The sequence below is a fragment of the Petaurus breviceps genome, unplaced genomic scaffold (genome assembly GCF_028583685.1).
Source record: "Petaurus breviceps papuanus isolate PSGF00001 unplaced genomic scaffold, PetGlider_PUasm1.0 91023, whole genome shotgun sequence".
NCBI classification, from domain to species: domain Eukaryota; kingdom Metazoa; phylum Chordata; class Mammalia; order Diprotodontia; family Petauridae; genus Petaurus; species Petaurus breviceps.
The window spans coordinates 1406425-1419259 of NW_027187398.1; the positions used below are offsets into that span (position 1 = coordinate 1406425).

Consider the following 12835-nt stretch of genomic DNA (forward strand, 5'->3'; position numbering starts at 1 on the left):
GTAGAAATGCTTCATCTCTTGGGGAAGAGTAGGAGCGGAAAAGAAAGGAAAAGAGGAGGGCAGGAAGGGGAGAAATGAAGGGACAGTCAGGGAGAAAGGCAGGAGTAGAGAAGAGTGAGCAGGCTGACGTACGCCTCGACTGGGGGTGAGAGGGAGGAGCTGAGGAGGGAGGGAGGACGGGAAGTGGACCGGAAATGAGTTATCAAGTTCCGGTTGGCCAGAGCCCATCACCCGGTGTGAGAGTCCGTCAGGGTCCGGTACTCTCTCTTCCGGAGCCAGAACCCGAACCGGAACCGGAGCCGGAGCCGGGGCTGCCGCTGGGTACGTACATTAGGAAGGGAGAGTGAGCGAACGCCGGGGGCCTGGAACCAACGGCCGCCCTCTTGGGAGCTCCCTCCTTCTGCGCCGTCCCTCGGGCTGCAGGTGCCAGGGCTCCCGGCTTGTCCTCTCTCCTCAGCTGCCGCCGCGGGGCTCCCAGCTCAGCCGAGCGGAGCCGCTCCTGGGGCGGTGGGGAAAGTGGGTGGGACGTCGCGGGCCGCCTTGCCTCTCTTGTGGTCCGGGACACAGCTCTGGTTGCCGCCCCCTGGCCAGCCTGGGCCCCAAGTAGGAGCCGGCTCAGCTTTCCTCGCTCCCTGCTCGGGCCTCTGGGACTCCTGTTTCAGCGCCGGGCAGGCAGGCAGTTGGCATCTCCCTTGCGGTCATCGTGGCCTTTACTGGTTCTGTTAAGCGGCCAAGAGTCCCGGCTTCGTCCTCCCTCCTGGGACTACTCTCAGTATGTCTCTTCTGTCTCTCTTTGTCTCTGTCTGTCTCTCCTCTCTTTCTCTCTCTCTGTCTTTGTCTGTCTCTGTCATCTCTCCTTTGTTTCTCTCTGTGTGTCTTTGGCTCTCTATGTGTTTGTTTCCCCCTCCCCTCCCTTCCCCTCCCCTCCCCTCCCTTCCCCTTCCCTCTCCTCTCCTTCCGTCTCCTTTCCTCTCTCCTCTCCTCCCCTTTCCCTTCTCTAACTCTCCTCTCTTCTCCTTTCCTCTCTCCCCCCTCCTCTCCTCCCCTTTCCCCTCTCTTCTCCCCTCTCCTTTCCACTCCTCTCCCCTCTACTTTCCCCTTTCCTCCCTTCTCTCCTCTCTCCGTTTCTGAGGTGTTTCTCTCCGCGTCTTTGGTTTTCTGTCTGTATCATTGTCTCCCCCTTTCTCTCTGTCTCTCATCTCTCTTATCTCTCTATTTCGGTCTCATCTCTCTCCTCTCCCTCTCGCCTTCCCTCTCCTTCCCCCTCTTCTCTTTCTGTCCTTTTCTGCCCTCTCAAGCTGGATTTGAGGGCGAAGGGGGCTTGTGGTCCAAAAGAAGCACCTGTTGGGACTCTTCTTGGTCCTGAAATCTTAAAGAGTCTGGACAGAGGCAGAAGAACTTTTTCTCACTACTTTCTGGCTTATGGATGACCTTCCTTTACCCCAATCCGAACTGTACCCAGTTTTTTCTTTTCTTTCCTGAATTCTCACACAGACACCTCTTATTCACTGTCTTCCTACCGACTTCCTATCCCCTACCCATCTAGGCAATCAAACACCCAATCCTTTCTTAAGAACCTTTCTAGGAAATTAAATGATTTTGACTTTTCGGTTCATAACAGTAATTTTGAGACAGATTTTACAGTTAAATGACAGAGTCTGAGAAAGAGAACTTGGATAGACTTCTTTGTGATATAGTAATAGAGAATTGTGTATTTGGCCAACCTCTGGTGGCCAGAGCAACTGAATATGGGTGGAGCTGTATACTGATTGTTATACCTATATTATTAGCCACCATTTACATTTCCTAGTCAGAGGAATGTTTTCCTTAAATTTTTGAAATGATGAGGCACCCAATTGAGTGTAAGCAGTTTGTATAGACAAAGGACTGTTCCCTTATATAGAGTTATAAATGGATGTACTTGTTAGTGGATAACATATTTGGATTTTTAGCCTCAATTCCACTAACAAAACAGATTTACATTACATTACTTTATAGATTACATTACTTTGTTGGTTTGGAAAAGAAAGCTCTGACATTGAATTTCAGTAATTTAATAATAGAGAATTTGATCTTTTGGCCACAGTTGAATGGCTTTAGCTACTGAATGTAGGAAATATATGCCAATTATTATACCTGCTGTTAGGGACAGATAATATTATTGTACACTTTTTGTGTTTCCTAATCAGGGAAATGTTTTCTTTAAATTTTGGAAGAATCAGACACCCAGCTGGATGTTGCAGTAGACGGTTCCCTGACTAGAGTTAAATATGTGTACTTGTTAGCTGATGATTACCTGTATTTGAATTTTTAGCTTTAATTTCATTAACAGAATAGATTCTCCTCCTCCTGGGAAATGTATTATATTTGAATACCTTCATACAGGTTAAAAAACCAAGGTGCAAAGAAGATGATTTCCTTAGATCACAGAGATGATAAATAACAGTGTCATAATTTGAACCCAGGTCCTCTTTTTCCAAATCTATTGCCCTTTCTACCATGCCACACTACTAATAAGTTTCATTTATTGATTGTGTATATTGATTTTTTTTTTAAGCAATCAGGGTTAAGTAACTTGCTCAAGGTTACACGGCCAGTTATTTCTGGGTGTGGTGCTAAGTAGCTGAGCCTGGATTTGATCCCCAGGTCATCCCAACCCGGAGCCAGTGCTCTTTCTTGCTGAGCCACCTGGCCGCCCCTTTTTTTTAAATTAAAAAAAAAATTTTGTGTGTGTATATTGATTTTTGTTTATTCAACCAACCCACTTGGGAACTTTTTCTGGGACTTCCTAATTTCCTGTCATTGGGCTATACTATTGCTCTTCAAGGGGCAGCTGGGTGGCACAGTGGATTGAACACCAGCCTTGGAGTCAGGAGGACCTGAGTTCAAACACAGCCCTGGATACTTGCTAGCTGTTGTGACCCTGGGCAAGTCACTTAACCCTGTTTACCTCTGTTCCTCATCTGTAAAGTGATCTGGAGAAGGAAATGGCAAACTACTCCAATGTCTTTGCCAAGTAAACCTTGAGTGAGTCACGTAGTGTCAGACTCTACCAGAACAACAAAGCAACAAACAACATTGCTCTTCAGGATAACCACTAGACTAGTATTTAATATTAAACTTTTTGTGATCACCATGGGTCCCTGCTTACCCCTCTATTGTAGGAAAATATTCCCATACTGTTGAAAAGAACATAAAAATGCTATTTTGCTGTTAAAGAATAACCCATTTTTTTTGTTTAAACTGTCAGCAGAACTAATCCTAACTTACTGAAAGATTTTGTCACATCTTATGAAGGATGTTGCTGTGGTAGTGCAGAATATTAGTAGCTTAGCTCATTTAGGGAGATCCTGTGTTTTGTTGACCGTGTGTTCTTTCATTCCATCTGTAAATGAAGAACTTTTCTGAGATGATTTTTGCCTTACTTTGAGCACACATTAAGTGCCAGCCAATAAAATTTGAATGTAGTGATGTTTAAAACAAATCATTTTAGTTTATACCTACTAAACTGGAAAATGATGTTATTTTGCTTTCATTCTTAGACTTAAAATGCAATTGCCAATTTGATTATTTTTCCACAATTGTAATTTTTATGGTTCTATGGATCTCTGAATGTAGGAAAAGTTAACATTTAAGGTGTTTGTATATAGTTAAGAAGAAGTTTTGTAATAGAACACCTCATAGAAATAGCAACATATATATGAGTCTCACTGAAACTAGCTAGTTCGTCATAGGGGTTGAATCATAAATATTAGACCTGATAGAGACTTAAAATATCATATAATCTAACCCCCTTTTACATATATGGCCCTGGGAAGTGAATAGAGAACTGGCACCCAGAGAATTGTCCAACATCAGAGTTAACGGAAGAGGCTGATTGTAGAATCCACTCTCCTGACTGAACACTATTCAGTGTTCTTTTCACTATGCTACAGTTGTTATCAGAAGGCTTTATGTGTTGTTGATATGATCTATATAGTATATATGAAAATTGTTTCTTTTAAACAGAAAGAAACGCAAATAAGGAGGACAGCTTTAAAAGTTACCTGTTCAATTTGTTTTATGCTTAAAAGGAAAAACCAAGCTGTATATAATAAGTTTGTGGTTTCATGCACAGCCTACTTTTATTTGATGTCTGTTAAGCTTAAAAGAAAAAAGAAAAGAAAATGTTCCCAATTGACTTTTCTCTTTTGAATTGATTGCATTAAGAATAGTCAAGCAACTGCCAGGAAAAGACACAAACAATGGTGTAGTTTTGCTTCTGGTTGGGTTGGACAAAGAAAAAAATGAGTGTTTGTTATGGTTATCAGAACAGTAATTCTGAGTTAAGCTTGCACCTGCTTTCTAGAGGACACCAAGGAATCTTAATAAACCTGATAAACACTTAATGAGGAGGATCATAGATCTAGCACACTATAAGGGACTCTAAACATCATCTAGTCTAATACCTGAGAAAGAGACTATATGAATTTCTTGGCAGTTTCTCTGAAAAAATTTTTCAAAAAATGACTTAGTTTGCTTTGTTTTGGCACAGTGTATTATTCTATGTTTTGTTAATTTACCTTTGCTATGGACTTTGCTATTTCAGGTAAACGCTGTAGCAAATTATCACAACATCATAGTTTATGTAGGCAAATAGTTTAGAGTCTGTTGACTGAACATTTAAAAAACTATTCTTTTGAATCTGTCCTCTTACCTGGAGGTAATCATCTCAGATTGTAATTCGTCTCTAGCATTCAGCACTATTAAGTAAGAGTACTCTGAATTAGCAAGCATTTATTAAGTGTATTTTGTGTACTGAGTCCTAGGTATAAAAAGAAAGTTAAAAAAAAATATTCCTAGCCTACAATGAATTGACATTCTAATGGTAGATATACAACATGCAAATAAATACATTTTATATATATGGACACACATATATGCAAATGCAAGGTATTGTTAGTCCTTCATTTTTTTCTAAGAGGACCAGTGACATCACAGGGTGATATCTTGACTCCTGGGTGAATTGAATTTAAGGGAGGCAGAGTTGCACAAAGTCAATAGCCTCAATCTTATTTTAGAGTCATTGAAGTCCAGTGGCAAGAAAAAAGTCAGGGTGACTAACAATGGGCTGGGATATAGTGGATGACTTTGGCTTCATTGTCTGACCAAGCTCTAAGCATCCACAATTCCTGCATCAGCCACCTTCATGGCAGTTGGAACAACTCATTCTCATTCACCCAGTCCACTGGAGGAGGCCTTTAGATGCTTAGGGTAGACACCCCCTAACTCACTAATGACTTTGAAGCCTCTCTGTTACCCTCAACCTGGTTTAACTTGTTTGCTCAGATGGTTTACCAGGCTGTGGGCTCTACTGCTTCTTGGAGCCACAGGTGAGAGTTGAGTGCTAGGTAGACACAAGTGGTTGAGCAGCTCCGAAAAGGGTTCAGCAAGCCCTTATAGAGAGGTGCTTATCCTCCTTGCAAATGGAAGATAATCTCAGAGGCAAAGCAATGTGAAAGGGAATGCCATAAAATAGAACATGGAAAGCCTTGAATGCCAGAGTAAGGATTTTAACTTTTATACTATGTAGTAGGGATTCATTAAAGATTTTTAAGCAGAAAGTGGCATGATCAGATGTGTACAATAGGCAGACAACTTTTTCCTTTTTAATTTTAATAGGTATATTTAAAATTATTGATATAATTTGTTTTGACACAACATACACTTTGTAGCAAACATACTTAGCCTGCCAAGTATGTTTCTCAACAAGTTAAGCAAAACTGCTTAATATGTCATTTTACACTTTAATAGTTTATCAGTTGTTAACTTAAACCTTGATAGTATAGTATATTTCTAATGACCCATCATATTTCACCAAATTTTTGCTGGCTTTCAACTTTGACTTTATTTGTACATTGTTGTCATTCTCTTTGATCTTTTAGCAATTCATTTCATACAAATCTTCCCATGTTTATTTGAATTCTTCACATTTATCTGTAATGTGGTATAGTAATAATCCATTACATTCATAAGTTATGGGGTATTCATTCCATAACTATTGATCACATATTTTGTTTAGGAAGATTACTTTGTCAGCGGTGAAGGCTAAATTGAAGAAGGAAGAGCCTGGAGGTAAAAAGTCCAATTTGGAAGGTATTAGAGAAGTCTAGCTAAAAGGTGACCTATGCCCAAACCAGGATGACAAAGGTAAAAAAGGTGGGAGATAAAGGACACATGAGAAAGTTACTAGTGTTTGTATATATACATATATATATGTATATATATATATATGTATATATATATATATATTATAAAGTGTTACTGGTATTGGAAAAATGCAAATGAAAGTAAACTTGAGGTCTTTCTACCCAACAGATTAGCAAAGATGACAGAAAAGGAAAATGACAAATGTTGATGGGGCTTTTGGAAGCTCGTACACTGAATTAATGCACTGAAAATTGATTCTAGTACTCTTCACCCTCAAGGTCTCACTTTCTGATTGTCTGGTTCCTCCCAGAATCTCCAATTTAGGAAGGAGGCCTAGGCCAAAGATGTCTTGATCCCTCTTCAGGCTATACTGATAACTTATCTCCATAGGAGTTTCTCTGCCATGCTATTGGGCCGGACTACTGCTTCTCTCCCCACCTTTTTAGCTCCTTTTGAGTATTGTCTTCCTTTGTTAGGATGTAAGAAGCTCCTCCTTTGAAGGCAGGGACTGCCTTTCTTTTTTACTTTTATCTATATGTCCAGTACTTAGCACAGTGCTGAAGCTAAGGAAACAAAGGTTGGCACAGACTAGAATGAGGGGAGAAGGAACTTGAAATGTGAACCTTCAAAGGAGAGAATTAGTGTTAGAGTAGAGCAATGGTCTCCATTACAGTAAGGATCAAGGAGTAAGCTGTTTGAAATAAACATCCATTAGTATGCATACTTTTGTGTCTAGTTTATGGTTAATGTGGCTTTCTACTTAATTATTCCATCATCAAGCTTCTGAATGTAGCAGCTGGAAATACAGAAATATAAGGTAAATATAAGGTAGAAACTAACCTCAAGAAGTTGATATTTTGGGGAAGAGTTTTGTTTTTAAACTTCTTTCTCTTCACTTTAAATCTTTAATTTTTTTTCTGTTGCTATATTACATTTATTTCCTACAAAGTCTTTCCTGTCTCTGCCTAAAGGTCAGTTCTTGTAACAAAAGACTTTCAAAATAAAGAGGAAAAAAATTTCAGCAAAAACAATCAATACATTGTCTTGGTCTGACAATATAGGCAACATTCCAGCCCTATCTTCCCCTCCCTTCCACCCCTCCCCCCCCACCAAAGTAAAGAGTTGATTCCCACCTTTTTGGTCAAAATGTTTTGAGATTGTGTTTTATTTTAACCTTTTAGAATAAATCCTAGGTCTCACCACCTGTGTGACCTTATAGAACTCAGTTACCTCTCTGGGACTCAGTTTCTTCATTTGTAAATGTGAGGGTTGGACTCTGATCTCTGAGTTCCTTCCCACTCTAAGTCCTATTAACTTTGGAATTATTTATGTACATTTATGGCAACCAATTTGTGTAAAACTTTTAGTTCCAAAAGAATTAAAAGGTTTCCTAAAAGCGAAGGTGCAAACCAAAACAGCATAGGAAAAGCTATGCACAGTTGCCAGGAATTGATTTTATTTAAATCTAAGTTATTTAAGTAATTTTATCAAGAGGACATCATAAGTCTGTGATCATATAGACATCTTTTCCTTCAATTTTGTTGAGGGACCTTGTACTTTTGAAATCTGAACATTTCTTGAAACTTTGTACTTTTAGGATAAAGGCTTGACATTTTATTCATAGACTTGCAGACAAACAGTAATACTGATTACATATCTCAGAGAGTTTGATAGGGGATAGAACCTAGTTGCAGGAGACTGAGGAATTAAATAGGAAGTATAATTGACTAGCAAAGACTATCTTTCTTGAATTTTCTCAAATTGTGACGGGTAAAGGAAGGTAAAAGAGAAGAACTTAAAGTGGTGCCTGGGTCCTGGAGACAATTTTTTTTAGAATACGCTGAGACCTGAGCATGTTTTTGTAGGCAGAGAGCTAAAAGAGTGAGAGAGAATGGGTTGAAGATAAGAGGGAATAGGAATGATCTCTGGAAAACTTTATAAACCTTAAACCCCCAAGGGTTTGTTGTGATATATTGATAAAATTTGACTAGAAGGTTATATGAACACATAACTTTAAAGAAAAAAAGCAAGCATTTATTAAACCCCTCTTATGTGCTAGGCACTATGGATGCAAAGACAAAACTAAAATAGTCCCTGCACTCAAGAAGCTTCTGTTCTTTCAAGGGAAACTATGTGTATACATACAAGTATATACCAGATAATTTTAAGAGAAATACTAGCAGCTGGAGAAATCAGGAAAGGCTTCACATAGCAGGTGGCACTTAAATAGAGTTTTGAACAGGGATTCTAGGACATCTAAGGGATGAATCCATTGGACCTAAATGATTTAAGAGGGGTGGGTTAGGAAGAAGAACCTGATATTGGAAGCAGAATTTTTAGAAGGGTGTGAATAGGAGTTAAAATGTCTTATTTATAAAAATATTTAAGAATTATTGAAAGAAGTTCAAATATGTCAGGCAATTGGAATATAAGATGAACTAGATAACAATGTTGGCACTTAAAAAAAATTGTTTAACCATCTACGAATTGCTTTGCATTCAAGTTAAACTGTCATTTCTTCCGCCTCCCCCCCTTCCCACTCTACATTATGCTCCTAACTATGGAAGGGCAAACTGGAGGATCTTATCACACTATGCCTTAAGTTATAAGTTATTTCTATAACTGGCATTTCCCTTGCCAGATTTTAAGCTACTGGAGGGGCAAGATTGAATCCTTTGTATTTCCCTGCAACACTTCGCATAATGCACTCAGCAAATATTTGTTGAATCAATGATACAGAGCAAATATATAAATAAAAGTAAGTCTTCTGATACTCAGGTTAAGCAGTGGAGAATACATAGCTAGACAGATCATTACAAATATGGATAATCGTAACTTAAAATTCATAGAATCATAAAATTTAAGAGCAGGAAGGGAGCTTAGATATAGATCATTTAGCATAAGTTCTCCATTAACAAATGGAACAGCCACAAAACCATTATCTCTTTGCTGGAATGTGTTTTGTGATTTTGTTTATTTTCCTAATCATGATTTGGCAGCTAGGTGACAGTGAATAAAACACATTCCTGGAGTTAGGAAGAACCAAGCCTCAGATACTTCCTAGCTGTATGACCCTGGGCAAGTCCTCTTTCCTCATCTGTAAAATGAGCTGGAAAAGGAACTGCAAACCACCCTAGTATCTTTGCCAAGGAAACTTCAGATGGGATCACAAAGAGTTGGACATAGCTGAACAACAAATATAAAAATTAGTTTGTATTTCTTGAATGTGAACTGATAATGGTGGAGTAAGGAAATCTTGGATGAGGAGCTAGGGAAGCCATGCTGAAATAGAAACTGTCACAGATAAGCCACACAAAAATAATCTAGTTAGCTGTATTAACTATGATTAAAAAGTTAATTTTATGTCATGGTGAGTGAAGAGTAATTTTTTTTCCCTTTTTTTTGGAGGAGGGAAGGCAGGACAATTGGGGTTAAGTGACTTGCCCAAGGTCACATGGCTAGTAAGGTCTGAGGCTGGATTTGAACTCAGGTTCTCCTGACTCCAGGGCCAGTGCTCTATTCACTGTACCACCTACCTGTCCCAAAGAGTAATTTTTAAAAAAGCTTTTTAATTGCATGTTTAGATGGTCAAATATTTGATAGAGATGAAAATGAGAATGTTATTATCTGGACCCAAATAATAAGTATAGTGACTCTAAAAGTGCAGATTCTGATGAGAAGTATTTTGTAGTTAAGATAAAGGGATGTGGGCAAAGACTATAAAGAAAAAAGAAAAAGTCAGGTTCAGGAGATAGTCCACCCCAATCCCTTTTTGGAGAAAAGAAAAATGAAGCCCAAAAATATGACTTTCCCTGGGTTACCCAAGAAGTAGCAGATTTGGGATTCAAATTTGATTTCCCCAATTCCAGATCCTTTTCTCTTTAGGAACTTGATTTTAGCCTTTATATATTGATAACTGTTGTAGTCAAGTTGCTAGTAGGGAATAATGACCTTAGGAGCCTTCGCTTTGCTTGAAGAGAATTGAAGGAGGCTTTCTCCAGAGTTTCTTTTTATCATTAAAAGGTGAGTTGTTCAGTGCAGACAAATAGGTTTTCAATTTGTGAAAGTACAAATTCAGAATTTTTTCTACCAAAATAAAATGTCTAAAGGAGAGAGATAAAAGCATATGATCAAGTTTTTTAGAAAAAAATCCTTTGTTGCCACCTTATTGCTTGCCCCCAATAGAAATCCTGCCTTCAGGTACTTTTGTTTTATTTGGTTCTCTGTAATTTTTGCCAGAAAAAACATTTGGCTTAAGTAGAACATAGATCTGGAGCAGTGACTTATTCCACTACATGGAAATCTGTGGTTATTTTTATATAAATGACTTGTACTTTGTGGGATTAAATAAATTTAGGGAAAGATTTTTGTTCAGGAATATCCTCATTGTAGTTAACTCATGATGAGATCTGTGGAGATTATGAATGCCTTTAAGATGTGCTCTATTTTAGAATTTTAATTGAATAGTTCCCCTGAGTATTTTTTTAAAGATGGAGAAATGTTATAAGCCATTAAAAATAATTTTTCTTATGAAAGTCATTAACCTTCAGAAAAAAAAAATTAGTGGCACAGTCATGTGAAAAGATACTTAATCTAAAGCAGTCAGATGATCCAGTAGTTTGATATTGCCTAAAGTATTTGAATTTTGTCTTTATCAGCACTGGTAGAAAACTCCATCAGTGAACTGGATGTATTTTTTCTTCTGTTGAATATGCAGCTCTTTTCCTGTGTTTATAGAAACTGTTTATGGTTATCTTATTGAAGCATATGACTACCATATACTCATAGAAGCTAAATAGACTAAAAGCAACGGCCTGTCCAGCACAAGATTGGACTTTTTGCTGTTTGTAGCCAAGTGGTATGCTGGAGCTTCCAAGTGTTAAATTTTCAATTTTAGCATTTACACCTAGGAAACTAGCAACTTACAGATCATATCTTCATTTGTTGATTATCTGGAGACTTAAAAAAGTGATGGAGAAAATATTAATTATACAGATTAAATTTTAAAGTATATTGTGCTAAATTTCCCTTTCCCCCACCCTCAGCTGTTTGTTAAATATTGACCAGTATATACCCCTGTATTCCAGGATTTGAGTTCAATCTTACTTAGTAATGTTTCTTCTCTTTGTTTTCTGGTTGTCTTTGTTTACTTCAGTTTTACTTTAAGTGCTAAATTAAAATGATTGGAGGTTAAAGATTAAATGCATTAGTTGAACTTTAGCAGCCCATACAAGTTGTTATACTGATCTTTGGTGGTTAGGTAGTTAGTATACTGCTGTTGTCACAAAACTTAAATATAACATTCATTACCTTAGTTTGCTGGTACTGTTGTGACATGAGTAGGAGTGTATATATATATATATATATATATATATATATATTTTTTTTTTTTTTAGAGAAAGCTGATTTAATGTTTTCTGTGAAAGAATTTATAAGTTTATTAAAAGTACCCAAAGTGTTTTAGATTTCATTTTGAAAGTATAATATGTAAAATAAGAATAAATCCATGATTATGGCCAGAATATAGTATCATTAGCACTTAAATTTTTTTTTCCTTTTCCCTTTCCATTATGGCCTTATCCAATAATGGTTATCCTAGTAAGAGAATTGGCGATCTGACTGCATAAAATACACATTATCACAACAGATTTTGAAAACTTTCAGTATCCAGTCATTTTCTTTTTTTTTTCTTTATAATTCTCTGAAAGCACAGAATTTCAGAGTTGGAATCTGTTAAGGGTCATTTAGGTAATACAGTATGTAAATAAGACACCCCTCTAGCCAACCACTGGCCTTACAGACTTTTTTTTTAAGACTTCTAGTTGGGGGAGTGGGGCACTTACTGCCCCTTTTCCAAAGACCTCTAGTTGGAAGGTGGACTCACTCTATTTACTATCTATTGACACTATTCTCTTTGGTGTTCCTACTATATAACACTCACATCTCTCCAGATTTGATGCTTTTTTGTCTGACTGTCATCTATGTCTGAAATGCTCTCCCTACTCACCTTCATCTCTTGGCTTCCCAGGCTTCTTTCTAGATTGAGCTCAAATCTGCAGGAATCCTTTCTTAGTCCCATATCTCTTTCCCCCTCCCACTATTAGTGCTTTCCCTCTGAAATTCCCTTTCATTTACACTGTATATATCTTGTATATATGTAGATTTTGCATATTAGCTCTTCCATTAGAGTAAGAACTCCTTGAGTATGGGGACAATGTTTTTTGCCTGTCCCCAAGAAGGGACTGTGCTAAGGCACAGTACCTAAAAGATAGGTCTAGGATCAAACATTAAGTCCTCTGTTTGGCTTTTAAAGCCCTTCATTATCTGGCCTCTCCCTACTTTTCCAGTCTTCTTACACCTTACTTGCCTCCATGTACTTTATGATCTAGAGACACTGACCTCCTTGCTGTTTTTTGTACTAGATATTCCATCTCTCAACTAGATATTTTTTAGCTGGCTGCTTCCCATGCCTGGAATGTTCTTTCTCTTCCTATCTGTCTTCTGGTTTCCCTGGCTTCCTTCAAGTCCTAGCTAAAATCTCATCTTTTACAATAAGACTTTCCAGATCCTCCTTATGCTAGTGCTTTCCTTCTGTTGATTATCACCATTTATCCTGTATATAATTTGTTTATACATAATTTTTTTG

The 12835-nt window shown here is 37.9% G+C and overlaps 1 protein-coding gene across 2 annotated transcripts in view; it reads left to right on the forward strand.

The window, feature by feature from the left end:
• The first annotated feature begins 164 nt into the window (after positions 1–164).
• The window catches only part of VMP1 (vacuole membrane protein 1), a 157121-nt gene continuing 144450 nt past the window's right edge, over positions 165–12835 (forward strand). For both annotated transcript variants that reach the window (XM_069078016.1, XM_069078017.1), the window contains exon 1: positions 165–321. The gene's annotated coding sequence lies outside the window, so the exon portion shown is untranslated. The remainder of the gene's footprint in view (positions 322–12835) is intronic.